Source organism: Mesoplodon mirus (assembly GCF_964341445.2).
Source record: "Mesoplodon mirus genome assembly, contig: HAP1_SCAFFOLD_29, whole genome shotgun sequence".
NCBI lineage: Eukaryota > Metazoa > Chordata > Mammalia > Artiodactyla > Ziphiidae > Mesoplodon > Mesoplodon mirus.
The window spans coordinates 7576571-7603918 of record NW_028295817.1 but is presented as its reverse complement, the minus strand read 5'-3'; positions in this window follow the sequence as shown (position 1 = coordinate 7603918).

Below are 27348 nucleotides of genomic sequence, written 5' to 3'. Positions count from 1 at the left end.
GCTTTGTGATGACAAAGGCATGGAGCAATGTGATGAGAGGTTTCATGGAGCATTGTGATGACAATGACATGGAGCATTGTGATGCCAAGGGTCATGGAGCTTTGTGATGACAAAGGTCATGGAGCATTTTGATGACAAGTGTGTGGTGCATTGTGATGAGAAGGGTGGGAGCCTTTTGATGACAGGGTCATGCAGCAATTTGATGAAAAGTGTAATGGAACATTTTGATGACAGGGGTTATAGAACATTGTGATGCCAGGGATCATGGAGCTTTGGGATGAAAAGGGTCATGGAGCATTTTGATGACAGGGCTTATGGAACATTGTGATGTCAGGGGTCAAGGAACATTGTGCTGATAAGGGGATGTAGCATTGTGATGACAGGGGTCATGGAACATTGTGATAACAGGGGTGAGGGAGGATTGTGATGACTAGTGATGGAACATTGTGATATCTCATGTGAGAGAGCATTTGGATGAGAAGTGCATGGAGCATTGTGATTACAAGGTTTATGGAGCATAGCGATGACAAGGTTGTGGATCATTGTGATGAAAAGCGCATGGCACATTGTGATGACAAGGGTCATGGAGCATTGTTCTTACAAAGGCATGGAGTATTGTGATGACAAGGGTCACGGAGCATTGTGATGAAATGTTCATGGAGCATTGTGGTTACAAAGGTCACAGAGCCTTGTGATGATGCGGGCATGGCCGTTGTGATGACAAACGTTATGAAGCATTGTGATGACTGGAATCACAGAGCATTGTGATCACAGGGATCATGGAGCATTGTGATGACATGGGCATGGAGCATTGTGATGACAGGGGCATGGAGCATAGGTCTGACATGTTTCATAGATTATTGTCATGACAGTGGGCATGGTGCATTGTGATGACAAAGGCATGGAGCATTGTGAAGACAAGGGCATGGAGTATTGTGAAGACAGGTGTCAGGGAGCATTGCGATGACATATTTCATGGTTCATTGCGATGACAATAGCATGGAGCATTGTGATGCCAATTGTAATGGAGGATGTGATGACAAATATAATGGAGCATTGTGATGACTAGGGCATGGAGCATTATGTTGACAAGGGCCATTGAGAATTTTCATGACAATGTCGTGAAGCATTGTGATGACAAGTCCTGGAGCATTGTGATGAGAAAACCATGGAGGCTTGTGATGACAAGTCTCAAGGAGCATACTGATGAAAAGGGGTCTGGAGTATTCTGATTACAGGGGACTTGGAACATTGTGATAACAAGGGCATGGAGCATTGTGATGACCTGGTCATGCAGTATTGTGAAGAGAGGTGTCAGGGAGCATTGTGATGACATAAGTAATGGCCCATTGTAATGACAATGGCATGGAGCATTGTGATGCCAAGTGTCATGGAGGATTCTGATGACAAAGGTAAAGGAGCATTGTGATGACAAGGGCTTGGAGCATTGTGATGACAGGTTTCAGGGAGCATTGTGCTGACAAGTGCATGGATAATTGTGATGACAAGGGTCATGGAGCATTCTGATCACAAGCTTGTGGAGTATTTTGATGACAATGGCATGGAGCATTTTGATGAAAAAGGCATGGGGATTTGTGAGGAAAAAGGCATGGAGCCTTTTCGTGACAGGGTTCAAGGAGCATTCTGATGACAAGTGTCAGGGAGCATTGTCATGACATGTATATTGAGAATTGTGATGACAATTGTCATGGAGCATTGTGATGTAAAGGGCATGGAGTATTGTGATGACAGGCATCATGGAGCGTTGTGATGACAACTATAATAGAACACTGTGATCACAAGATTTTGGAGCATTGTGATGACAGAGGTCATGGATCATTTTGATTTCAAGGAGCATGGAGCATTGTGATGACAAAGGAATGAAGCAATGTGACTCCAAGTTTCATGGAGGATTGTGATGACAATGGAAATGGAGTATTGTGATGACAAGCGCACAGAGCATTGTAATGACAAGGTCATATAGCATTTTGCTGACAAAGGCATGGAGCATTGTGATGACATGTGTCATGGAGCACTGTGATGACAAGCGTCAGGGAACATTGTAAATACCGGGGTCATGGAGCATTGGGATGACAAGGGCCTAGATCATTTTGATGACAAGAATCCCGGATCATTGTGTTGTCAGGTGTCATAGAATGTTGTGATGACAGTGGTCATGGAGCATTGTGATGATACTGGTCATGGAGCATTGCGATGACAAGCGAATGGAGCATGGTGATGAAAAAGTCCTGGAGCACTGTGATGAGAAGACCATGGAGACTTTTGATGAGAAGTCTCATGGAGCATTCTGTTGAAAAGGGGCATGGAGCATTGTGATTACAGGGGTCTTGGAGCATTGTGATGACAAGGGCATGGATCATGGTGATGAGAAGGCCATGGAGCATTCTGATGACATGCGTCCCGGAGCTTTGTGATGACAAGGGCATGGAGCATTGTGATTACAAGGGTCTTGGAGCATTGTGATGAAAAGGGCATGGATCATTGTGATGAAAAAGGCATGGAGCCTTGTCATGACAGGGTTCAAGGAGTATATTGACGACAAGTGTCAGGGAGCATTGTGATGAGAAGTGTATTGAGAATTGTGATGACATAGTTCATAGAGCATTGTGATGAGAAGGCAATGGATAATTGTGATGATGAGCGTCATGGGTTGTTGTGATGATAAGTGTTATGGAACATTGTGACCACAAGGGTTCGGTGTATTCTGATGACAGAGGTCATGGAGCATTTTGATTTCATTGTGATGACAATAGCCTGAAGCATTATGATGATGGGCATGCTGTACTCTGATGACAGGGTTCATGGAGCATTGAGATGAAAAGTGGCATGGAACACTGTGATTACAAGGGTCTTGGAGCATTGTGATGACATGAGCATGGAGCATTGTGATAAGAAGGCCATGGAACATTCTGATAACATGCGTCATGGAGCTTTGTGATGACAAGTGCATGGAGCATTGTGATTTCAGGGGTCTTGAGCATTGTGATGACAATTGTCATGGTACCATGTGATGACTAGGCCGTGGAACATTGTGTTGGCGGTGGTCATGGTGCATTGTTATGAAAGGGGTAATGGAGCATTGTGATGAGAAGGGAATGGAATATAGGTCTGAAATGTTTCATGGATTATTGTGATGAGAGTGGGCATGGAGCATTGTGATGACAAGGGTACGGAACACTATAATACATGGGTCATGCAGGATTGTAATGACAAGGGCATGGAACATTGTGATGAGAAGGGCATCGGGCATTGTGATGACAATTGTCATGGAGCTTTGTGATGACAGGGACATCGAGCAATGTTATGAGAGTGTTCATGGAGCATTGTGATGACAATGACATGGAGCATTGTGATGCCAAGGGTCATGGAGCTTTGTGATGACAAGTCATGGAGCATTTTGATGACAAGGGCATGGTGCATTGTGATGAGAAGGGCAGGGAGCATTTTGATGACTGTGTCATGCAGCAATTTGATGAAATTGTAATGGAACATTTTGATGACAGGTGTTATGGAACATTGTGATGTCAGGGGTCTTGGAGATTTGGGATGAAAAGGGTCATGGTGCGTATTGATGACAGGGGTTATGGAACATTGTGATGTCAGGGGTCATGGAACATTCTGATGGTAAGAGGATGTAGCATTGTGATGACAGGGTCATGGAACATTGTGATTACATGGGTGAGGGAGTATTGTGATGACTAGTGATGGAACACTGTGATATCTCTGGTGAGAGAGCATTTTGATGAGAAGTGCATGGAGCATTGTGATTTCAATGTTTATGGAGCATTGCAATGAAAATGTTGTGGACCTTTGTGATGAAATGTGCATGGCACATTGTGATGGCAATGGTCATGGAGCATTGTTCTGACAAAGACATGGGGCATTGTGATGACAAGTGTCCAAGAGAATTGTGATGAAAAGTTCATGGAGCATTGTGGTTACAGAGGTCACAGAGCCTTGTGATGAGTCGGGCATGGACCATTGTGATGACAAACGTTATGAAGCATTGAGATGACTGGAGTCACGGAGCATTGTGATGACGAGAGTCATGGAGCATTGTGATGACATGTGTCATGGAGCATTGTGCTGACAAGCTCATGGAGCATTGTGATGACAAGGGTCATGGAGCATTTTGCATAGAAAGGCATAGAGCATTGTGATGACAAGGATCAAAGAGCATTGTGATGAAAAGTTCATGGAGCACTGTGGTTAAAAAGGTCACAGAGACTGTTGATGTCGAGGGCATGGACCATTGTGATGACAAATGCGATGAAGCATTGTGATGACTGGAGTCACAGATCATTGTGATGACAGGGGTAATGGAGCATGGTGATAACAAGGGCATGGAGCATTGTGATGACAAGGGCATGGAACATTGGTCTAATATGTTTCATGGATTATTGCGATGACATTTGAAATGGGGCATTGTGATGAAAAGGACGTGGAGAATTGTGATGTCAAGTGTCATGGAGGATTCTGCTGTCAAAGATATTTGAGCATTGTGATGAAAATGGCTTGGAGCATTGTGATGACATGGGTCAGGGAGCATTTTGCTGACAAGTGCATGGAGATTTGTGATGAGAAGGGTCATGGAACATTCTGATGACAAGCTTTTGGAGTATTTTGATGACAATGGCATGGAGCATTGTGATGAAAAAGGCATGGATCATTGTGATGAAAAAGGCATGGAGCCTTGTCATTACAGGGTTCAAGGAGCATACAGACAACAAGTGTCAGGGAGCATTTTGATGACAAGTGTATTGAGCATTGTGATGACAAACGTCATGGAGCATTTTGATGAGAAGACCATGGATAATTGTGATGACGAGCGTCATGGGGCATTGTGATGACAAGTGTTATGGAATATTGTGATCACAAGGGTTTGGAACATTGTTATGACAGAGGTCATGGAGCATTTTGATTTCATTGTGATGACAGTAGCATGAAGCACTATGATGATGGGCATGGTGCATTGTGATGACAGGGTTCATGGATCATTGAGATGAAAAGGGGCATAGAGCATTGTGATTACAGGGTTCTTGGAGTATTGTGATGAGAAGGGTCATGGAGCCTTGTGATGACAAGGCCATGGAACATCGTGATGGCAGGGGTCATGGGGCATTGTTATGAGAGTGGTAATGGAGCATTGTTTTGGCAAGGGCATGGAACATTGTGATGAGAAGGCCATGGAACATTCTGATGACATGTGTCATGGAGCTTGTGATGACAAGGGCATGGAGCAATGTGATGAGAGTGTTCATGGAGCATTGTGATTCCACGGGTCAAGGATCTTTGTGATGAAAATGGTCATGGGACATTTTGATGGCAAGTGCGTTGTGCATTGTGATGAGAAAGGCAGGGAGCATTGTGATGACAGGGTCATGGAGCAATTTGATGAAATGTGTCATGGAATATTTTTATGACAGGTGTTATGGAACATTGTGATGTCAGGGGTCATGGAGCATTTTGATGAAAAGGGTCATGGAGCATTTTGATGACAGATGTTACAGAACATTGTGATGTCAGGAGTCATCGAATATTGTGATGATAAGTGCATGTAGCATTGTGATGACAGGAGTCATGGAATATTGTGATGAGAGGGATGAGGTAGTACTGTGACAAATACTGTGGTAGCATTGTGATATCAGTGGTGAGAGAGCATTTTGATGAGAAGTGCATGGAGCATTGTCATGACAACATTGTGGAGCACTGTGATGACAAGCACATGGTTCATTGTGATGACATGTGTCATGGAGCATTGTGCTGACAAGCGCATGGAGCATTGTGATGACAAGGGTCATGGAGAATTGTGCTGAGAAAGGCATAGAGAATTTTGATGACAAGGGTCAAAGAGCATTGTGATGAAAATTCATGGAGCATTGTTGTTAAAAAGGTCACAGAGACAGTTGATGACGAGGACATGGACCATTGTGATGAGAAAGTTCATGAAGCATTGTGATGACTGGAGTCACGGAGCATTGTGATGACAGGGGTCATGGAGCATTGTGATAACAAGGGCATGGAACATGGTGATGACAAGGGCATGGAACATTGGTCTAATACGTTTCATGAATTATTGCGATGAGAGTTGGAATGGCGCATTGTGATGACAAGGGCATGGATCATTGTGATGACCAGTTCATGCAGTATTGTGAAGACAGGTGTCAGGGAGCATTGTGATGACATATGTCATGGCCCATTGTGATGACAATGGCATGGACATTGTGATGCCAAGTGTCATGGAGGATTCTGATGACAAAGGTAATGGAGCTTTGTGATGACAATGGCTAGGAGCATTGTGATGACAAGGGTCAGGGAGCATTGTGCTGACAAGTGCATGGAGATTTGTGATGACACGGGTCATGGAACATTCTGATGACAAGCTTGTGGAGTATTTTGATGACAATGGCTAGGAGCATTGTGATGTAAATGGCATCGGGCTTTGTGATTAAAAATGCATGGAGCCTTTTCGTGACAGGGTTCAAGGAGCATTCTGATGACAAGTGTCAGGGAGCATTGTGATGACAAGTGTATTGAGAATTGTGATGACAAAGGTCATGGAGCATTTTGATGAAAAGGGCATGGAGTATTGTGATGACAGGCATCATGGAGCGTTGTGATGACAAGTGTTATGGAATATTGTGATCACAAGGGCTTGGAACATTGTGATGACATAGGTCATGGATCATTTTGATTTCAAGGAGCATGGGGCATTGTGATGACAAGGGCATGAAGCAATGTGATCCCAAGGTTCATGGAGGGTTGTGATGACAATGGTAATGGAGTATTGGGATGACAAGCACATAGAGCATTGTAATGACAAGGTCATGAAGCATTTTGCTGACAAAGGCATGGAGCATTGTGATGACAGGTGTCATGGAGCACTGTGATGACAAGCGTCATGGAGCATTGTGAATACAGGGGTTATGGAGCATTGGGATGACAAGGGCATGGATCATTGTGATGACAAGTGTCCTGGAGCATTGTGATGACTAGGGAATGGAACATTGTGATGAAAAGAGTCCCGGATCATTGTGCTGTCAGGTGTCATGGAGTGTTGTGATGACAGTGGTCATGGAGAATTGTGATGATATTGGTCATGGAGCATTGCGATGACAAGCGAATGGAGCATGGTGATGACAAAGTCCTGGAACATTTTGATGAGAAGACCATGGAGACTTTTGATGAGAAGTCTCATGGAGCATTCTTTTGAAAATGGGCATGGAGCCTTGTGATTACAGGGGTCTTGGAGCATTGTGATGACAAGGGCATGGATCATGGTGATGAGAAGGCCATGGAGCATTCTGATGACATGCGTCCAGGAGTTTTGTGATGACAAGGGCATGGAGTATAGTGATTAAAGGGTTCTTGGAGCATTGTGATGAATAGGGCATGGATCATTGTGATGAAAAAGGCATGGATCCTTGTCATGACAGGTTTCAAGGAGCATACTGAAGACAAGTGTCAGGGAGCATTGTGCTGACAAGTGTATTGAGCATTGTGATGACAAAAGTCATAGAGCACTGTGATGAGAAGGCCATAGATAATTGTGATGATGAGCGTCATGGGGTGTTGTGATGCTAAGTGTTATGGAACATTGTGATCACAAGGGTTCGGAGTATTATGATGACAGAGGTCATGGAGCATTTTGATTTCATTGTGATGACAATAGCCTGAAGCATTATGATGATGGGCATGGTGCATTGTGATGACAGAGTTCATGGAGCATTGATATGAAAAGGGGCATGGAGCATTGTGATTACAATGGTCTTGGAGCATTGTGATGACAAGGGCATGGAGCATTGAGATGAGAAGAGCATGGAACATTCTGATCACATGCATCATGGAGCTTTGTGATGACAAGGGCATGGTGCATTGTGATTTCAGGGTTCTTGAGAATTGTGATGACAATTGTCATGGAACCATGTGATGACTAGGCCGTGGAACATTGTGATGGCCGGGGTCATGGTGCATTGTTATGAAAGGGGTAATGGAGCATTGTGATGAGAAGGGCATGGAATATTGGTCTGAAATGTTTCATGGATTATTGTGATGTGAGTGGTCATGGAGCACTGTGATAACAAGGGTACGGAACACTATGATACATGGCTCATGCAGGATTGTAATGACAAGGGCAAGGAGCATTGTTATGAGAAGGGCATCGAGCATTGTGATGACAAGTATCATAGAGCTTTGTGATGACAAGGGCATTGAGCAATATTATGAGAAGTTTCATGGAGCATTGTGATGACGATGACATGGAGCATTGTGATGACAAGGCTCATGGAGATTTGTGATGACAAGTCTTGGAGCATTTTGATGACAAGGGCATGGTGATTTGTGATGAGAGGGCAGGGAGCATATTGATGACCGGGTCATGCAGCAATTTGATGCAATGTGAAATGGAACATTTTGATGGCAGGTGTTATAGAACAATGTGATGTCAGTGGTTTTGGAGCTTTTGAATGAAAAGTGTCATGGAGCATTTTGATGACAGCGGTTATGGAACATTGTGATGTCAGGGGTCATCGAACAATGTGATGATAAGTGCATGTAGCATTGTGATGACAGGAGTCATGGAACATTGTGATAACAGTGTTGAGGGATTATTGTGACGAATAGTGGTGTAACATTGTGATATCTGTGGTGAGAGAGCATTTTGATGAGAAGTGCATGGAGCATTGTGATGACAAGGTTTATGGAGCATTGTGATAAAAAGATTGTGGAACACTGTGATGACAAGTGCATGGTGCATTGTGATGACATGTGTAATGGAGCATTGTTCTGACCAAGACATGCAGCATTGTGTTGACAAGTGTCACAGAGAATTGTGATGAAAAGTTCATGGAGCATTGTGGTTACAAAGGTCACAGAGCCTTGTGATGAGTCGGGCATAGAACATTGTGCTGAGTCGGGCATAGAACATTGTGATGACAAACGTTTTGAAGCATTGTGATGACTGGAGTCACGGAGCGCTGTGATGACAGGGGTCATGGAGCATTGTGAGGACAAGGGCATGGAGCATTGTGATGACAGGGGCATGGAGCATCGGTCTGAGAAGTTTCATAGATTATTGTGATGAGAGTGGGCATGGTGCATTGTGATGACAAGGGCATGGAGCATTGTGATGAGAAGGTCATGGAGTATTGTGAAGACAGGTGTCAGGGAGCATTGTGATGACATATGTCATGGTCCATTGCGATGACAATGGCATGGAGCATTGTGATGCCAAATGTAACGGAGGATTGTGATGACAAATATAATGGACCATTGTGATGACTAGGGCTTGGAGCATTATGATGACAAGGGCCATTGAAAATTTTCATGACAAAGTCGTGAAGCATTGTGATGACTAGGTCCTGGAGCATTGTGATGACAAAACCATGGAGCCTTGTGATGAGAATTCTCATGGAGCATACTGATGAAAAGGGGGATAGAGCATTGTGATTACAGGAGTCTTGGAACATTGTGATGAAAAGGGCATGGAACATTGTGAGGAGAAGTCCAAGGAGCATTCTGATGGCATGTGTCATTGAGCTTTGTGATGACAAGGGCATGGAGCATTGTGATTACATGGGTCTTGGAGCATTGTGATGAAAAATGCATGGATCATTGTGATGAAAATATCATGGAACCTTGTCATGACAGGGTTCAAGGAGCATACAGACAACATGTGTCAGGGAGCATTTTGATGACAAGTGTATTGAGCATAGAGATGACAAAGGTCATGGAGCATTGTGATGAGAAGACCATGGATAATTGTGATGACGAGCGTCATGGGGCATTGTGATGACAAGTGTTATGGAATATTGTGATCACAAGGGTTTGGAGCATTGTTATGACAGAGGTCATGGACCATTTTGATTTCATTGTGATGACAATAGCATGAAGCATTATGATGATGGGCATGGTGCATTGTGATGAAAGGGTTCATGGATCATTAAGATGAAAAGGGGCATAGAGCATTGTGATTACAGGGTTCTTGGAGCATTGTGATGATAAGTGCATGTAGCATTGTGATGAAAGGCGCCATGAATCATTGTGATGACAGGTGTGAGTGAGTATTGTGACAAATAGTGATGTAGCATTGTGATATCAGTGGTGAGAGACCATTTTGATGAGAAGTGCATTGACCATTGTGATTACAATGTTTATGGAGCATTGCAATGAAAATATTTTGGACCGTTGTGATGAAATGTGCATGGCACATTGTGATGAAAATGGCCATGGAGCATTGTTCTGACAAAGACATGGAGCATTTTGATAACAAGGGTCACAGAGAATTGTGATGAAAAGTTCATGGAGCATTGTGGTTACAAAGGTCACAGAGCCTTGTGACGAGTCGGGCATGGAACATTGTGATGACAAAGGTTATGTAGCATTGTGTTGACTGGTGTCACGGAGCGTTGTGATGACAGGGGTCATGGAGCATTGTGAGGACAAGTGCATGGAGCATTGTGATGACAGGGGCATGGATCATTGGTCTGACAAGTTTCATAGATTATTGTGATGAGAGTGGGCATGGTGCATTGTGATGACAAGGGCATGGAGCATTGTGATGAGAATGTCATTGAGTATTGTGAAGACAGTTGTCAGGGATCATTGTGATGACATATGTCATGGTCCATTGTGATGACAATGGCATGGACATTGTGATGCCAAATGTAATGGAGGATGGTGATGACAAATATAATGGAGCATTGTGATGACTAGGGCTTGGAGCATTATGATGACAAGGGCCATTGAAAATTTTCATGACAAGGTCTTGAAGCATTGTGATGACAAGGTCCTGGAGCATTGTGATGACAAAACCATGGAGCCTTGTGATGAGAATTCTCATGGAGCATACTGATGAAAAGGGGCATGGAGCATTGTGATTACTGGGGTCATGGAACAATGTGATGACAAGGGCATGGGACATAGTGAGGAGAAGACCAAGGAGAATTCTGATGGCATGCGTCATTGAGCTTGGTGATGACAAGGGCATGGAGCATTGTGATTACATGGGTCTTGGAGCATTGTGATGAAAAGAGCATGGATCATTGTGATGAAAAAGGCATGGAGCCTTGTCATGACAGGGTTCAAGGAGCATACAGACAACAAGTGTCCGGGAGCATTTTGATGACAAGTGTATTGAGCATTGTGATGACAAAGCCATGGAGCATTGTGATGACAGGTGTCATGGAGCACTGTGATGACAAGCGTCATGGAGGATTCTGATGACAAAGGTAATGGAGCATTGTGATGACAATGGCTTGGAGCATTGTGATTACAAGGGTCAGGGAGCATTGTGCTGGCAAGTGCATGGAGAATTGTGTTGACAATCGTCATGGAGCATTTTGATGACTGGGGTTATGGAACATTGTGATGTCAGGGGTCATGGAACATTGTGATGATAAGGGGATGTAGCATTGTGATGACAGGGTCATGAAACCTTGTTATTACAGGGGTGAGGGAGTATTGTGATGACTAGTGATGGAACATTGTGATATCTCTGGTGAGAGAGCATTTTGATGAGAAGTGCATGGACCACTGTGATTACAACGTTTATGGAGCCTTACAATGACAAGTATGTGGACCGTTGTGATGAAATGCACGTGGCACATTGTGATGACAATGGTCATGGAGCATAGTTCTGACAAAGACAAGGAGCATTGTGATGACAAGGGTCACAGAGAATTGTGATGAAATGTTCACAGAGCATTGTGGTTACAAAGGTCACAGAGCCTTGTGATGACGCTGGCATGGATCATTGTAATGACAAACGTTATGAAGCACTGTGATGACTGGAGTCACGGAGCATTTTGATGACAGGGGTCATGGAGCATTGTAATGACAAGAGCATGGATCATTGTTATGACAGGAGAATGGAGCATTCGTCTAACAAATTTCATAGATTATTGTGATGACAGTGGACATGGTGCATTGTGATGACAAGGGCATGGAGCATTGTGATGAGAAGGTCATGGAGTATTGTGAAGAAAGTTGTCAGGGAGCATTGTGATGATATATGTCATGGTCCATTGTGATGACAATGGCATGGAACATTGTGATGCCGAATGTAATGGAGGATTGTGATGACAAATATAATGGAGCATTGTGATGACTAGGGCTTGGAGCATTATGATGACAAGTGCCATTGAGAATTTTCATGACAAGGTCGTGAAGCATTGTGATGACAAGGTCCTGGAGCATGGTGATGACAAAACCATGGAGCCTTGTGATGAGAATTCTCATGGAGCATACTGATGAAAAGGGGCATGGAGCATTGTGATTACAGGGGTCTTGGAACATTGTGATAAAAGCACGTGGAACATTGTGAGGAGAAGACCAAGGAGCATTCTGATGGCATGCGTCATTGAGCTTTGTGATGACAAGGGCATGGAGCATTGTGATTACATGGGTCTTGGAGCATTGTGATGAAAAGGGCATGGATCATTGTGATGACAAAGGTCATGGAGCACTGGGATGAGAAGACCATAGATAACTGTGATGACGAGCCTCATGGGGCATTGTGATGACAAGTGTTATGGAATATTGTGATCACAAGGGTTTGGAGCATTGTTATGACAGAGGTAATGGAGCATTTTGATTTCATTGTGATGAAAATAGCATGAAGCATTATGGTGAAGGGCATGGTGCATTGTGATGACAGGGTTCGTGGATCATTGAGATGAAAAGGGGCATGGAGCATTGTGATTACCGGGTTCTTGGAGTGTTGTGATGAGAAGGGTCATGGAGCCTTGTGATGACAAGGCCAAGGAACATCGTGATGGCAGGGTCATGGAGCATTGTTATGACAGTTGTAATGGACATTTGTGATGGCAAGGGCATGGAGCATTGGGATGAGAAGGCCATGGAGCATTCTGATGACATGTGTCATGGAGCTTTGTGAAGACAAGGGCATGGAGCAATGTGATGAGAGCGTTCATGGAGCATTGTGATGACAATGACATGGAGCATTGTGATGCCAAGGCTCATGGATCTTTGTGATGACAAAAGTCATGGAGCATTTTGATGGCAACGGCGTTGTGCATTGTGATGAGAAGGGCAGGGAGAATTGTGATGACAGGGTCATGGAGCAATTGGATGAAAAGTGTCATGGAACATTTTGCTGACAGGTGTTATGGAACATTGTGATGTCAGGGGTCATCGAACATTGTGCTGATAAGTGTATGTATCACTGTGATGACAGGAGTCATGGAACATTGTGATGACAGGGGTGAGGGAGTATTGTGACGAATAGTGATGTAGCATTGTGATATCAGTGGTGCGAGAGCATTTTGATGAGACGTGCATGGAGCATTATGATGACAATGTTTATGGAGCACAGTGATGACAAGTTTGTGGAGCACTGTGATGACAAGCACATGGTGCATTGTGATGACATGTGTCGTGGAGCATTGTGCTGACAAGCGCATGGAGCATTGTGATGCCAAGGGTCATGGAGCATTGTGCTGAGAAAGGCATAGAGCATTGTGATGACAAGGGTCAAAGAGCATTGTGATGAAAAGTCCACGGAGCATTGTGGTTAAAATGGTCACAGAGACTGTTGATGAAGAGGGCATGGACCATTGTGATGACAAAGGACATGAAGCATTGGGATGACTGGAGTCACGGAACATACTGATGACAGGGGTCATGGAGCATTGTGATAACAAGGGCATGGAGCATTGTGAATACAAGGGCAGGGAACATTGGTCTAATAAATTTCATGGATTGTTGCAATGACAGTTGGAATGGCGCATTGTGATGACAAGGGCATGGATCATTGTGATGACCATGTCATGCAGTATTGTGAAGACATATGTCAGGGAGCATTGTGATGACATATGTAATGGCCCATTTTGATGACAATGGCATGGAGCATTGTGATGCCAAGTGTCATGGAGGATTCTGATGACAAAAGTAATGGAGCTTTGTGATGACAATGGCTTGGAACATTGTGATGACAAGGGTCACGGAGCATTGTGCTGACAAGTGCATGGAGAATTGTGATGACAAGGGTTATGGAGAATTCTGATGACAAGCTTGTGGAGTATTTTGATGACAATGGCATGGAGCTTTGTGATGAAAACGGCATGGGGTATTGTGATGAAAAAGACTTGGAGCCTTTTCGTGACAGGGTTCAAGGAGCATTCTGATGACAAGTGTCAGGGAGCATTGTGATGACAAGTTTATTGAGAATTGTTATGACAAAGTTCATGGAGTATTGTGATGAAAAGTGCATGGAGTATTGTGATGACAGGCATCATGGGGCATTGTGATGACAAGTGTTATGGAACATTGTGATCACAGGGGTATGGAGCATTGTGATGACAGAGGTCATGGATCAGTTTGATTTCAAGGAGCATGGAGCATTGTAATTACAAGGGCATGAGTCAATGTGATCCCAAGTTTCATGGAATAGTGTAATGACAAGCGCATAGAGCATTGTAATGACAAGGTCATGTAGCATTTTGCTGACAAAGGCATGGAGCATTGTGATGACATGTGTCATGGAGCAATATGATGACAAACATCACGGAGCATTGTGAATACAGGTATCATGGAGCATTGGGATGACAAGGGCATGGATCATTGTGATGACAAGGGTCATGCAGCACTGGGCTGAAAATGTTCATGGAGTGTTGTGATGACAGGGGTCATGGAGCATTGTGATGAGGAGACCATGGAGACTTGTGATGACATGTCTAATGGAGCATTCTGATTAAAAGAGGCATGGAGCATTGTGATTACAGGGGCCTTGGAGCATTGTGATGACTAGGGCATGGAGCATTTTGATGAGAAGTCCATGGCGCATTCTGATGACATGTGTCATGGAATTTTGTGATGACAAGGGCATGGAGCATTGTTATTACAGGGATCTTGGAGCATTGTGATGAAAAGGGCACTGATCATTGAGATGAAAATGGCATGGAGCCTTGTCATGACAGGGTTCAAGGAGCATACTGACGACAAGTGTAAGGGAGCATTGTGATGACAAGTGTATTGAGCATTGTGATGATAAAGATCTTGAAGCATTGCGATGAGAATGCCATGGCTAATTGTGATGATGAGCGTCATGGAGTGTTGTGATGATAAGTGTTATGGAACATTGTGATCACAAGGGTTTGGAGCATTATGATGACAGAGGTCATGGAGAATATTGATTTCATTGTGATGACAATAGCCTGAAGCATTATGATGATGGGCATGGTGCATTGTGATGACAGGATTCATGGAGCATTGAGATGAAAATTGGCATGGAGCATTGTGTTTACAAGTGTCTTGGAGCATTGTGATGACAAGTTCATGGAGCATTGTGAGGAGAAGGCCATGGTGCATTCTGATGACATGCATCATGGAGCTTTGTGATGACAAGGACATGAAGCATTGTGATTACAGGGGTCTTCAGCATTGTGATGACAAGTGTCATGGATCCTTGTGATGACTAGGCGTTGGAACATTGTGATGGCAGTGGTCATGGTGCATTGTTATGACAGAGGTAATGCAGCATTGTGATGAGAAGGGCTTGGAACTTTGGTCTGAAATGTTTCATGGATTATTGTGATGAGAGTGGACATGGAGCATTGTGATGGCAAGGGCATGAGGCAATGCGAACCCAAGGTTCATGGAGGATGGTGATGACAATGGAATTGGAGTATTGTGATGACAAGTGCATAGAGCATTGTAATGACAACGTCATGTAGCATTTTGGTGACAAAGGCATGGAGCATTGTGAGGACATGTGTCATGGAGAACTGTGATGACAGGCGTCACTGAGCATTTTGAATACAGGCGTCAGGGAGCATTGGGATGACAAGTGCATGGATCATTGTGATGACAAGGTTCATGGAGCACTGGGCCTAAATGTTCATGGAGTGTTGTGATGACAGGGGTCATGGAGCATTGTGATGACTAGTGAATGGAGCATTGTGATGACAAGAGTCCCAGATCATTGTGTTGTCAGGAGTCATGGATTGTTGTGATGACAGTGGTCATGGAGCATTGTGATGATATTGGCCATGGAGCACTGTGATGTGTAGTTCGTGGAGCATTGGGCTGAATATGTTCATGGATTATTGTGATGATACGGTTCATGGAGCATTGTGATGACAAGGGAATGGAGCATGGTGATGACAATATCCTGGAGCATTGCGATGAGAAGACCATGGAGACTTGTGATGACAAGTCTCATGGAGCATACTGATGAAAAGGGGCATGGAGCATTGTGATTACAGGGGTCATGGAGCACTGTGATGACTAGGGCATGGAGCTTTGTGATGAGAAGGCCATGGAGCATTCTGATGACATGTGTCATGGAGTTTTGTGATGACAAGGGCATAGAGCATTGTGATTACAGGGATCTTGGTGCATTGTGATGAAAACGGCACGGATCATTGTTATGAAAAAGGCATGGAGCCTTGTCATGACAGGGTTCAAGGAGCATACTGACGACTAGTGTCAGGGAGCATTGTGATGACTAGTGTATTGAGCATTGTGATGACAAAGCTCAGGGAGCATTGTGATAAGAAGACCATAGTTAATTGTTATGATGAGCGTCATGGGGTGTTGTGATGCTAAGTGTTATGGAACATTGTGATCACAAGGGTGTGGAGCATTATGATGACAGAGGTCATGGAGATTATTGATTTCATTGTGATGACAATAACCTGAAGCATTATGATGATGGGCATGTTGCATTGTGATGACAGGGTTCATGGAGCATTGAGATGAAAAGGGGCATGGAGCATTTTGTTTACAGGTTTCTTGGAGCATTGTGATGACAAGGGCATGGAGCATTGTGATGAGAAGGCCATGGAACATTCTGATGACATGCGTCATGGAGCTTTGTGATGACAAGGGCATGGAGCATTGTGATTACAAGGGTCTTCAGCATTGTGATAACAAGTGTCATGGAACCTTGTGATGACTAGGCCGTTGGACATTGTGATGGCAGGGGTCATGTTGCGTTGTTATGACAGAGGTAATGGAGCATTGTGATGAGAAGGGCATGGAACATTGGTCTAAAATATTTCATGGATTATTGTAATGAGAGTGGGCATAGAGCATTGTGATGACCAGGGTATGGAACACTATGATGCATGAGTCATGCAGGACTGTAATGACAAAGGCATGGAGCATTGTGATGACAAAGGTCATGAAGCATTGTGATGACTGGAGTCACGGAGCATTGTGATGACAAGGGCATGGAGCATTGTGATGAGAAGGTCATGGAGTATTGTGAAGACAAGGGCATGGAGCATTGTGATGGCCAGGTCATGCAGTATTGTGAAGACAGGTGTCAGGGAGCATTGTGATGACATATGTAAAGGCCCATTGTGATGACAATGGCATAGAGCATTGGGATGCCAAATGTCATGGAGGATTCTGATGGCAAAGGTAATGGAGCATTGTGATGACAATGGCTTGGAGCATTGTGATGACAAGGGTCAGGGAGCATTGTGCTGACAAGTGCATGGAGATATGTGATGACAAGGGTCATGGACCATTCTGGTGACAAGCTAGTGGAGTATTTTGATGACAATGGCAAACAGCATTGTGATGAAAACGGCATGGGGCATTGTCATGAAAAAAGCATGGAGCCTTTTCGTGACAGGCTTCAAGGAGCATTCTGATGACAAGTGTCAGGGAGCATTGTGATGACAAGCGTATTGATAATTGTGATGACAAAGGTCATGGAGCATTGTGATGAAAAGTGCATGGAGTATTGTGAGTTCAGGCATCATGGAGCTTTGTGATGACAAGTGTTATGGAACATTGTGATCACAAGGGTTTGGAGCATTGTGATGACAGAGGTCATGGATCATTTTGATTTCAAGGAGCATGGAGCATTGTGATGACAAGGGCATGAAGCAATGTGATCCCACGTTTCATGGAGGATTGTAATGACAATGGAAATGGAGTATTTTGATGACAAGCGCATAGAGCATTGTAATGGAAAGGTCATGTAGCCTTTTGCTGACAAAGGCATGGAGCATTTTGATGACATGCGTCATGGAGCACTGTGATGACAAGTGTCACGGAGCATTGTGAATACAGGGGTCATGGAGCATTGGGATGACAAGGGCATGGATCATTGTGATGACAAGGGTCATGGAGCACTGGGCTGAAAATGTTTATGGAGTGTTGTGATGACAGAGGTCATGGAGCATTGTGATGACTAGGGCAAGGAGCATTGTGATGACAAGAGTCCCGGATCATTGTGTTGTCAGGTGTCATGGAGTGTTGTGATGACAGTGGTCATGGAGCATTGTGATGATATTGGCCATGGAGCATTGTGATGAGTAGGTCGTGGAGCATTGGGCTGAAAATGTTCATGGACTATTGTGATGACAGGGGTCATGGAGCATTGTGATGACAAGGGGATGGAGCATGATAATGACAAGGTCCTGGAGAATTGTGATGAGAAGACCATGGAGACTTGTGATGACAAGTCTCATGGAGCATTGTGATGAAAAGGGTCATGGAGCATTGTGATTACAGGGGTCTTGGAGCATAGTGATGAAAAGGGCATGGATTATTGTGATGACAAAGGCATGGAGCCTTGTCATGACAGGCTTCAAGAGCATACTGATGACAAGTGTCAGGGTGAATTGTGATGACAAGTGTATTGAGAATTGTGATGACAAATTTCATGGAGCATTGCGATGAGAAGACCATGGATAATTGTGATGATGAGCGTCATGGGGTGTTGTGATGATAAGTGTTATGGATTACTGTGATCACAAGTGTTTGGAGCATTATGATGACAGAGATCATGGAGAATATTGATTTCATTGTGATGACAATAGCCTGAAGCATTATGATGATGGGCATGGTGCATTGTGATGACAGGGTTCATGGATCATTGAGATGAAAAGGGGCATAGAACATTGCAATAACATGGTTCTTGGAGCATTGTGGTGAGAAGGGACATGGAGCCTTGTGATGACAAGTCCATGGAACATCGTGATGGCAGGGGTTATGGAGCATTTTTATGACAATTGTAATGGAGCATTGTGATGGCAAGGGCATGGAGCATTGTGATGAGAAGGCCATGGAACATTCTGATGACATGTGTCATGGTGCTTTGTGATGACAAGGGCATGGAGCAATGTGATGAGAGCGTTCATGGAGCATTGTGATGACAATGACATGGAGCATTGTGATGCCAAGAGTCCTGGATCTGTGTGATGACAAAGGTTATGGAGCATTTTGATGGCAAGGGCATTGTGCATTGTGATGAGAAGGGCAGGGAGCATTTTGATGACAGGGTCATGGAAAAATTTGATGAAATGGGTCATGGAACATTTTGATGACAGGTGTTATGGAACATTGTGATGTCACGGGTCATGGAGCATTTTGATGAAAAGGATCATGGAGCAGTTTGATGACAGGTGTTATGGAACATTATGATGTCAGGGGTCATCGAACATTGTGATGATAAGTGCATGTAGCATTGTGATGAAAGGCGCCATGAATCATTGTGATGACAGGTGTGAGTGAGTATTGTGACAAATAGTGATGTAGCATTGTGATATCAGTGGTGAGAGACCATTTTGATGAGAAGTGCATGGAGCATTGTGATGACAATTTTATGGAGCACTGTGATGACAAGATTGTGGAGCATTGTGATGACAAGTGCATGGTGCATTGTGATGACATATGTCATGGAGTATTGTGCTGAGAGAGGCATAGAGCATTTTGATGACAAGGGTCAAAGAGCATTGTAATGAAATTTTCATGGAGCATTGTGGTTAAAAAGGTCACAGAGACAGTTGATGACGAGGACATGGAAAATTGTGATGACAAAGTTCATGAAACATTGTGATGACTGGAGTCAAGGAGCACTGTGATGACAGGGGTCATGGAGCATTGTGATAACAAGGGCATGGAGCATTTTGAGGACAAGGGGATGGAACAGTTGTCTATTTAGTTTCATGGATTATTGTGATGACAGTTGCAATGGGGCATTGTGATCACAATGGCATGGAGCATTGTGATGCCAAGTGTCATGTAGGATTCTGCTGACAAAGGTAATGGAGCATTGTGATGACAATAGCTTGGAGCATAGTGATGACAAGTTTCAGGGAGCATTGTGCTGACAAGTGCATGGAGAATTGTGATGACAAGGGTCATGGAGCATTCTCATGACAAGCTTGTGGAGTATTTTTATAACAATGGCATGGAGCATTGTGATGAAAACTGCATGGGGCTTTGTGATGAAAAATGCATGGATCCTTCTCGTGACAGTGTTCAAGGAGCATTCTGACGACAAGTGTCAGGGAGCATTGTGATGACAAGTGTATTGAGAATTGTGATAACAAAGGTCATGGAGCATTGTGATGAAAAGGGCATGGAGTATTGTGATGACAGGCATCTTGGAGCTCTGTGATGACAAGTGTTCTGTAACATTGTGAGGACAAGGGATTTGAGCATTTTGATGACAGAGGTCATGGATCATTTTGATTTCAAGGAGCATGCAGCATTGTGATGACAAGGGCATGAAGCAATGTGATCCCAAGATTCATGGAGGATTGTGATGACAATTATCATGGAGTATTGTGATGATAAGCACATAGAGCATTGTAATGACAAGGTCATGTAGCAATTTGCTGACAAAGGCATGGAGCATTGTGATGAGAGGGGTCATGGAGCACTGTGATGACAAGCGTCACGGATCATTGTGAATACAGGTGTCATGGAGCATTGGGATGACAAGGGCATGGATCATTGTGATGGCAAGGTCCATGGAGCATTGGGCTGAAAATGTTCATGGAGTATTGTGATGACAGGTGTCATGGAGCATTGTGATGTCTAGGGAATGGAGAATTGTGATGACAAGAGTCCTGGATCATTGTATTGTCAGGTGTCATGGAGTATTGTGATGACAGTGGTCATGGAGAATTGTGATGATATTGGACATTGAGCATTGTGATTATAAGGTCATGGAGCATTTGGCTAAAAATTTTCATGGAGTATCTTTATGACAAGGGAATGTAGCTTGGTGATGACAAAGTCCTGGAGCATTGTGATGAGAAGACAATGGAGACTTTTGATGATTAGTGTCATGGAGTTTTCAGTTGAAAAGAGGAATGGAGCATTGTAATTACAGGGGTCTTGGAGCATTGTGATGACAAGGGCATGGATCATGGTGATGAGAAGGCCATGGAACATTCTGATGACATGCGTCACGGAGCTTTGTGATGACATGGGCATGGAGCATTGTGATTACAGGGGTCTTGGTGCATTGTGATGAAAAGGGCATGGATCATTGTGATGAAAATGGCATGGAGTCCTGTCATGACAGGCTTCAAGGAGCATACTGAAGACAAGTCTCAGGGAGTATTGTGATGACAAGGGTATTGAGCATTGTGATGACAAATATCATGGAGCATTGTGATTAGAAGACCATGGATAATTGTGATGATGAGCGTCATGGGGTGTTGTGATGATAAAAGTTATGGACCATTGTGATCACAAGGTTTCGGAGTATTGTGCTGACAGAGGTCATGGAGAATATTCATTTCATTGTGATGACAATAGCCTGAAGCATTATGATGATGGTCATGGTGCATTGTGATGACCGGTTTCATGGAGCGTTGACATGAAAAGGGGCATGGAGTATTGTTATTACAGGGATATTGGAGCATTGTGATGACAAAGGCATGGAGCATTGTGATGTGAAGTCCATGGAACATTCTGATGACATGCGCCAGGGAGCTTTGTGATGACAAATGCATGGAGCACTGTGATTACAGGGGTCTTGTGCATTGTGATGAGAAGGGTCATGGAACCTTGTGATGACAAGGCCATGGAACATCGTGATGGCAGAGGACATGGAACATTGTTATGAATGGTGTAATGGAGCATTGTGATGGCAAGGGCATGGAGCATTGTGATGAGAAGGCCATGGAGAATTCTGACGACATGTGTCATGGAGCTTTTTGAAGACAAGTGCATGGATCAATGTGATGAGAGCTTTCATAGAGCATTGTGTTGTCAATGACATGGAGCACTGTGATGCCAAGGGTCATGGATCTTTGTGATGACTAAGGTCTTGGAGAATTTTGATGTCAAGGGCGTTGTTCATTGTGAAGAGAAGGGCAGGGAGCATTCTGATGAGAGGTTCATGGAGCAATTTGATGAAAAGGGTCATGGAGCATTGTGCTGAGAAAGCTATAGAGCATTGTGATGACAAGGGTCAAAGAGAATTGTGATGAAAAGTTCATGGAGCATTGTGGTTAAAAAGGTCACAGAGACTGTTGATGACGAGGGCAGGAACAATTGTGATGACAAAGGTCATGAATCATTGTGAAAACTGGATTCACGGAGCATTGTGATGACAGGGGTCATGGAGCATTGTGATGATACTGGCCATGGAGCTTTGTAATGAGAAGACCTTGGGTAATTGTGATGTCCAGCATCATGGAGCACTGTAATGATAAGGGGCATGAAGCATTGTGATGACAGGTGTCAGGGAGCATTGTGATGACAGTGGTCATGGAGCATTGTGATGACAATTGCATGGAGCATTGTGATGCCAAAGGCATGGAACATTGGTCTAATAAGTTTCATGATTTATTGCAATGACAGTTGGAATGGCGCATTGTGATGACAAGGGCATGGAGCATTGTGATGACCAGGTCATGCAGTATTGTGAAGACAGGTGTCAGGGAGCATTGTGATGACATATGTAATGGCCCATTGTGATGAAAATGGCATGGAGCATTGTGATGCCAAGTGTCATGGAGGATTCTGATGACAAAGGTAATGGAGCATTATGATGACAATGGCTTGGAGCATTGTGATGACAAGGGTCAGGGAGCATTGTGCTTACAAGTGCATGGAGCATTGTGATGACAAGGGTCATGGAGCATTCTGAGGACAACCTTGTGGAGAATTTTGATGACAATGGCATGGAGCATTGTGATGAAAACGACATGGAGCATTGTGATGAAAAAGGCATGGAGCCTTTTCGTGACAGGTTTCAAGGAGCATTCTTATGGCAAGTGTCTGGGAGCATTGTGATGACAAGTGTATTGAGAATTGTGATGACAAAGGTCATGGAGCATTGTGATGAAAAGGGCATGGAGTATTGTGATGACAGGCATCATGGAGCGTTGTGATGACAATTGTTATGGAACACTGTGATCACAAGTGTTTGGAGCATTGTGATGACAGAGATCATGGATCATTTTGATTTCAAGGAGCATGGAGCATTGTGATGACAAGGGCATGAGGCAATGTGATCCCAAGTTTCATGGAAGATTGTGATGACAATGGAAATGGAGTATTTTGATGACAAGCGCATAGAGCATTGTAATGACAATCTCATGTAGCATTTTGCTGACAAAGGCTTGGAGCATTGTGATGACATGTGTCATGGAGCACTGTGATGACAAGCGTCACGGAGCATTGTGAAAACAGGGGTCATGGAGCATAGGGATGGCAAGGACAAAGATCATTGTGATGACAAGGGTCATGGAACATTGGGCTGAAAATGTTAATGGAGAATTGTTAAGACAGGGGCTATGGAGCATTGTGATGACGAGGGAATGGAAAATTGTGATGACAAGAGTGCCGAATCATTGTGTTGTCAGGTGTCATGGAGTGTTGTGATGACAGTGGTCATGGAGCATTGTGATGATACTGGCCATGGAGCTTTGTAATGAGAAGACCTTGGGTAATTGTGATGTCCAGCATCATGGAGCACTGTAATGATAAGGGGCATGAAGCATTGTGATGACAGGTGTCAGGGAGCATTGTGATGACAGTGGTCATGGAGCATTGTGATGACAATTGCATGGAGCATTGTGATGACAAGTGCATGGAGCATTGTGATGACAAGTCCATGGAGCATTGCAATGTCAAGTGGATGGAGAATTGTGATGACAAGAGCATGTAACATATTGACGAGAAATGTCATGTAGCACTGTGAAGACATGGACGTGGAGAATTGTGATGACAAGGGACATGGAGCATTGTGATAACCAGGGCATGGTTCATTGTGATGACAGGGGTCATGGAGCATTATTATAAGAACGGCCATGGTGCATTCTGACATAAGATATCACTTATGAATGGAATGTAAACATGGCTACATATGAACTGAATTAGGGAAGAGAACAGAGTCTCAGATTTAGAAAGCACTCTAACGCTTGCATAAGTGGAAAGAGAGGTGGGGAGATGCACAAAACATAAGATTGATATTAGCACAGGTACCGGTCCATAGTCCAAAAACAGAAGAGATGAGCCCTACTCCTTCCTCAGTGAATGGAACTCAACATCCCTATTCCCCGCAGAGAAACGTATCTGACTAGTAAGAATTTTAAAACCTATGTATTGATATGTCTCCATAAGGGAACCAAGTGTGTCTAGAACGACATAAACATGGCAGTGAGAATCAGCTCAAACCCATTATAAAAATGAATTTCAAAATAAAACATAAAAACAGTAAAATTCTTACACAATACCTTCAGGGGTTCTGATGAAACCTGGAATGACCCTATCTACAATGACAGCTGGATGTGGCATAAGGCTGGTCACTAGGGACTGAAGGGATTGGTGAGATTGGGTGAAAAAATGCAGACCCTTTAAAGCAATAATGCCTGCCACCCATTCCACGGTCCCCAACTCTCCAGGTAGAAGGGAATATCACTACAATTATAATGTGTATGGGAACCTAGAGAATGGAAACCATCTGATGATGAAAGGTTTCTAAAACTCTACTACTTTTTTCTCTCCTTGTGCTCCAGTTTGACATTCCAACTGATTTACTATCAATCTACCAACTTGGAAAGTCATCCCGTATATCCTCCTGGTTCGCACAGTTGGCAAATTGTGCAGAGGATATAAGGGAAGAGAGAGAACCAATGACAGAGTAGCTGTAGGCATTTGGACGGCCACATGACACTCTAATTTCCCATCACAAAGAGGAATTAAGCAAAGTCTCAGCTTGCCCCCCCAGAACCAGTATAAGTCCAGAAGCAAAATTGGTGATTTGCTGTCAGCTCACAAAAACGCGAGTTGAAAAATGGAGCTCATGGCCACAGCAATTCACTAACCTGAAGAGTTATAAAGGACTATGCTCTTCCAAAAATCTGTTGAGGGAAAACCATGAGGCGGAAGGGAAAATGAGGCAGAATGGCATGAAACAGATTTCAAGAAGTAGCCTGGAATCGCCTTTAAACAAAAGAAAAGCATTACAACATCGAAAATTATGGAAATGGCCATAAAGGGCATATGGCTTTTCACGTGAATATATACAGGAGAAAACGCATATGCCCTTTTTGGAAAAGCAAGCAAGTGGGCAATGCAAATCTGCACTACAAAGAAGTATCACTTCCCACCGGTCAAAAGGGACATCCACAAAATGTGTAAATACCAGAAAGGCAAGACAGGCCCTGGAGAAGAGGGAGCCTTGTTATGCTGATGGGCGGCATGTAAACTGCCAACTGCCTCTCTGGAGGAGTGCATTGTGTTTCCTAAAACAAGTAAACAACAGAGCTACAGAGCCAAGGGCACTTCCAAACTAGGGAATATACCTTGGGAAAACTGAAAATAAATAAGACAGATCAACAACAAAATTCAGGGCTGCACTGCTTACAAAAACCTCAACTTGGGTACACCTTAAATATCCCAGGAAAGACAAAAATGGTTCAAGAAATTGTGGTAATTACGTATGATGGAATATCCCTCAGCCATGAAATCAACGTCATAAGGCCAGTAGCAGCAAAATTAGTGGATTCAGGTACGATAATTCTAAGTGAAATAAGTCACACAAAAAGAAACTTATCATAATATATCACTTATGAAGATCCTGTAACATGGCTACACATGAACTGAGTTAGGAAAGAGAAGAGAGACTCACATTTAAAAACACCCTTATGCCTGCTTAAGGGGGAAGGAGAGGTGGTGTGATGCATAAAACCAGAGTTTGATTTAATACAGGTACCGTTCCAAAAACCAAATACGGAAGAGACAAGACCTACACATTCCTCAGTGAAAGGGACTCAACACCCTATATTCACCGCAGAGTAATATAACTTACTAGTATGAATCTTAAAACCTATGTATTGAAATGTCTCCATAAGGGAATCAAGTGTTTCTAGACTGGCATAAACCTGACAGTGAGAATCAGCTCAAACCCACTATAAAAAGGAATTTCAAAAACAAAACAAAAAAAACAGGGAAATTCTTTACAATTCCTTCAGGGTCTCTGATGAAACCTGGAATGACACTATCTACAATGACAGCTGGCTGTGGCATAAGGCTGGACACTTGGGACTGAGAGGATTGGTGAGATTGGCTCAGCTAATGCAGACCCTTTAAAGCAATAATGAGTGGCACCCATTCCATGTGTCCCAACTCTCCAGGTTGAAGGGAATATTACTACAGCTATAACATGTACGGGAAACCTAGAGAATGGACACACTGTGAACATGAAAGGTCTCTAAATCTCAACTAATAGTCTCTCTCCTGGTGCTATGGTTTGACTTTCCAACTGCTTTACTATCAATCTCTCAACTTGGAGAGACTGCCCCTTTAACCTCCTGGTTCTCACAGGTTGCCAATTTGGCAGAGGATGAAAAGGAAGAGGGAGAACCAATGAGAGAGTAGCTGTTAGGCATTTGGACTGACACATGTCACTCTTATTTCCCGGGAGGAAGAAAAATTAACCAAATTCTCAGCCACCCACCAGACACCAGTATAGGTCCTCAACCAAAGTTTGCACTTGCATTCATCTCACAAAAAACGAGTTGAAAAATGGAGCTCAGTGGCACAGCAATTCACAAACTGGCAGAGAAATACAGGACAACTATCGTCCAAATATCTGTTTAATGTAAGGCAACGAGGCGGACTCGAAAGCGAGGCAGAATAGCAGGAAACAGATTTCAAAAGGTACGTTGGAATCGCCTTTAAAGCACAGAAAAAGGGGCACAATTTCGACAATGATGCACTAGGCCAAAAAGGGGGTATGGGTTTTCTCCTGAATATATTCAGGAGAAAACACATATACGCTTTTTGGCCAGGCAAGCAAGCGGGCAATTCAAATCGGCACTACAAAGGAGTATCACGTCCCATCGGTCAAAAGGGACATCCACAAAATGGGTAATTACCAGAAAGGCAAGACAGGTCCTGGAGAACAGGGAGCCTTGTTATGCTGATGGGTGGTATGTAAATTGTCAACTGCCTGTCTTGTGGAGTGCATTGTGTTCCCTAAAACAAGTAAAAAACAGAGCTACAGAGCCAAGGGCACTTCCAGTCTAGGGAATAAACCTTGGGAAAACTGAAAATCAATAAGACAGAGCCACCCCAAAATTTAGGGCTGCACTGCTT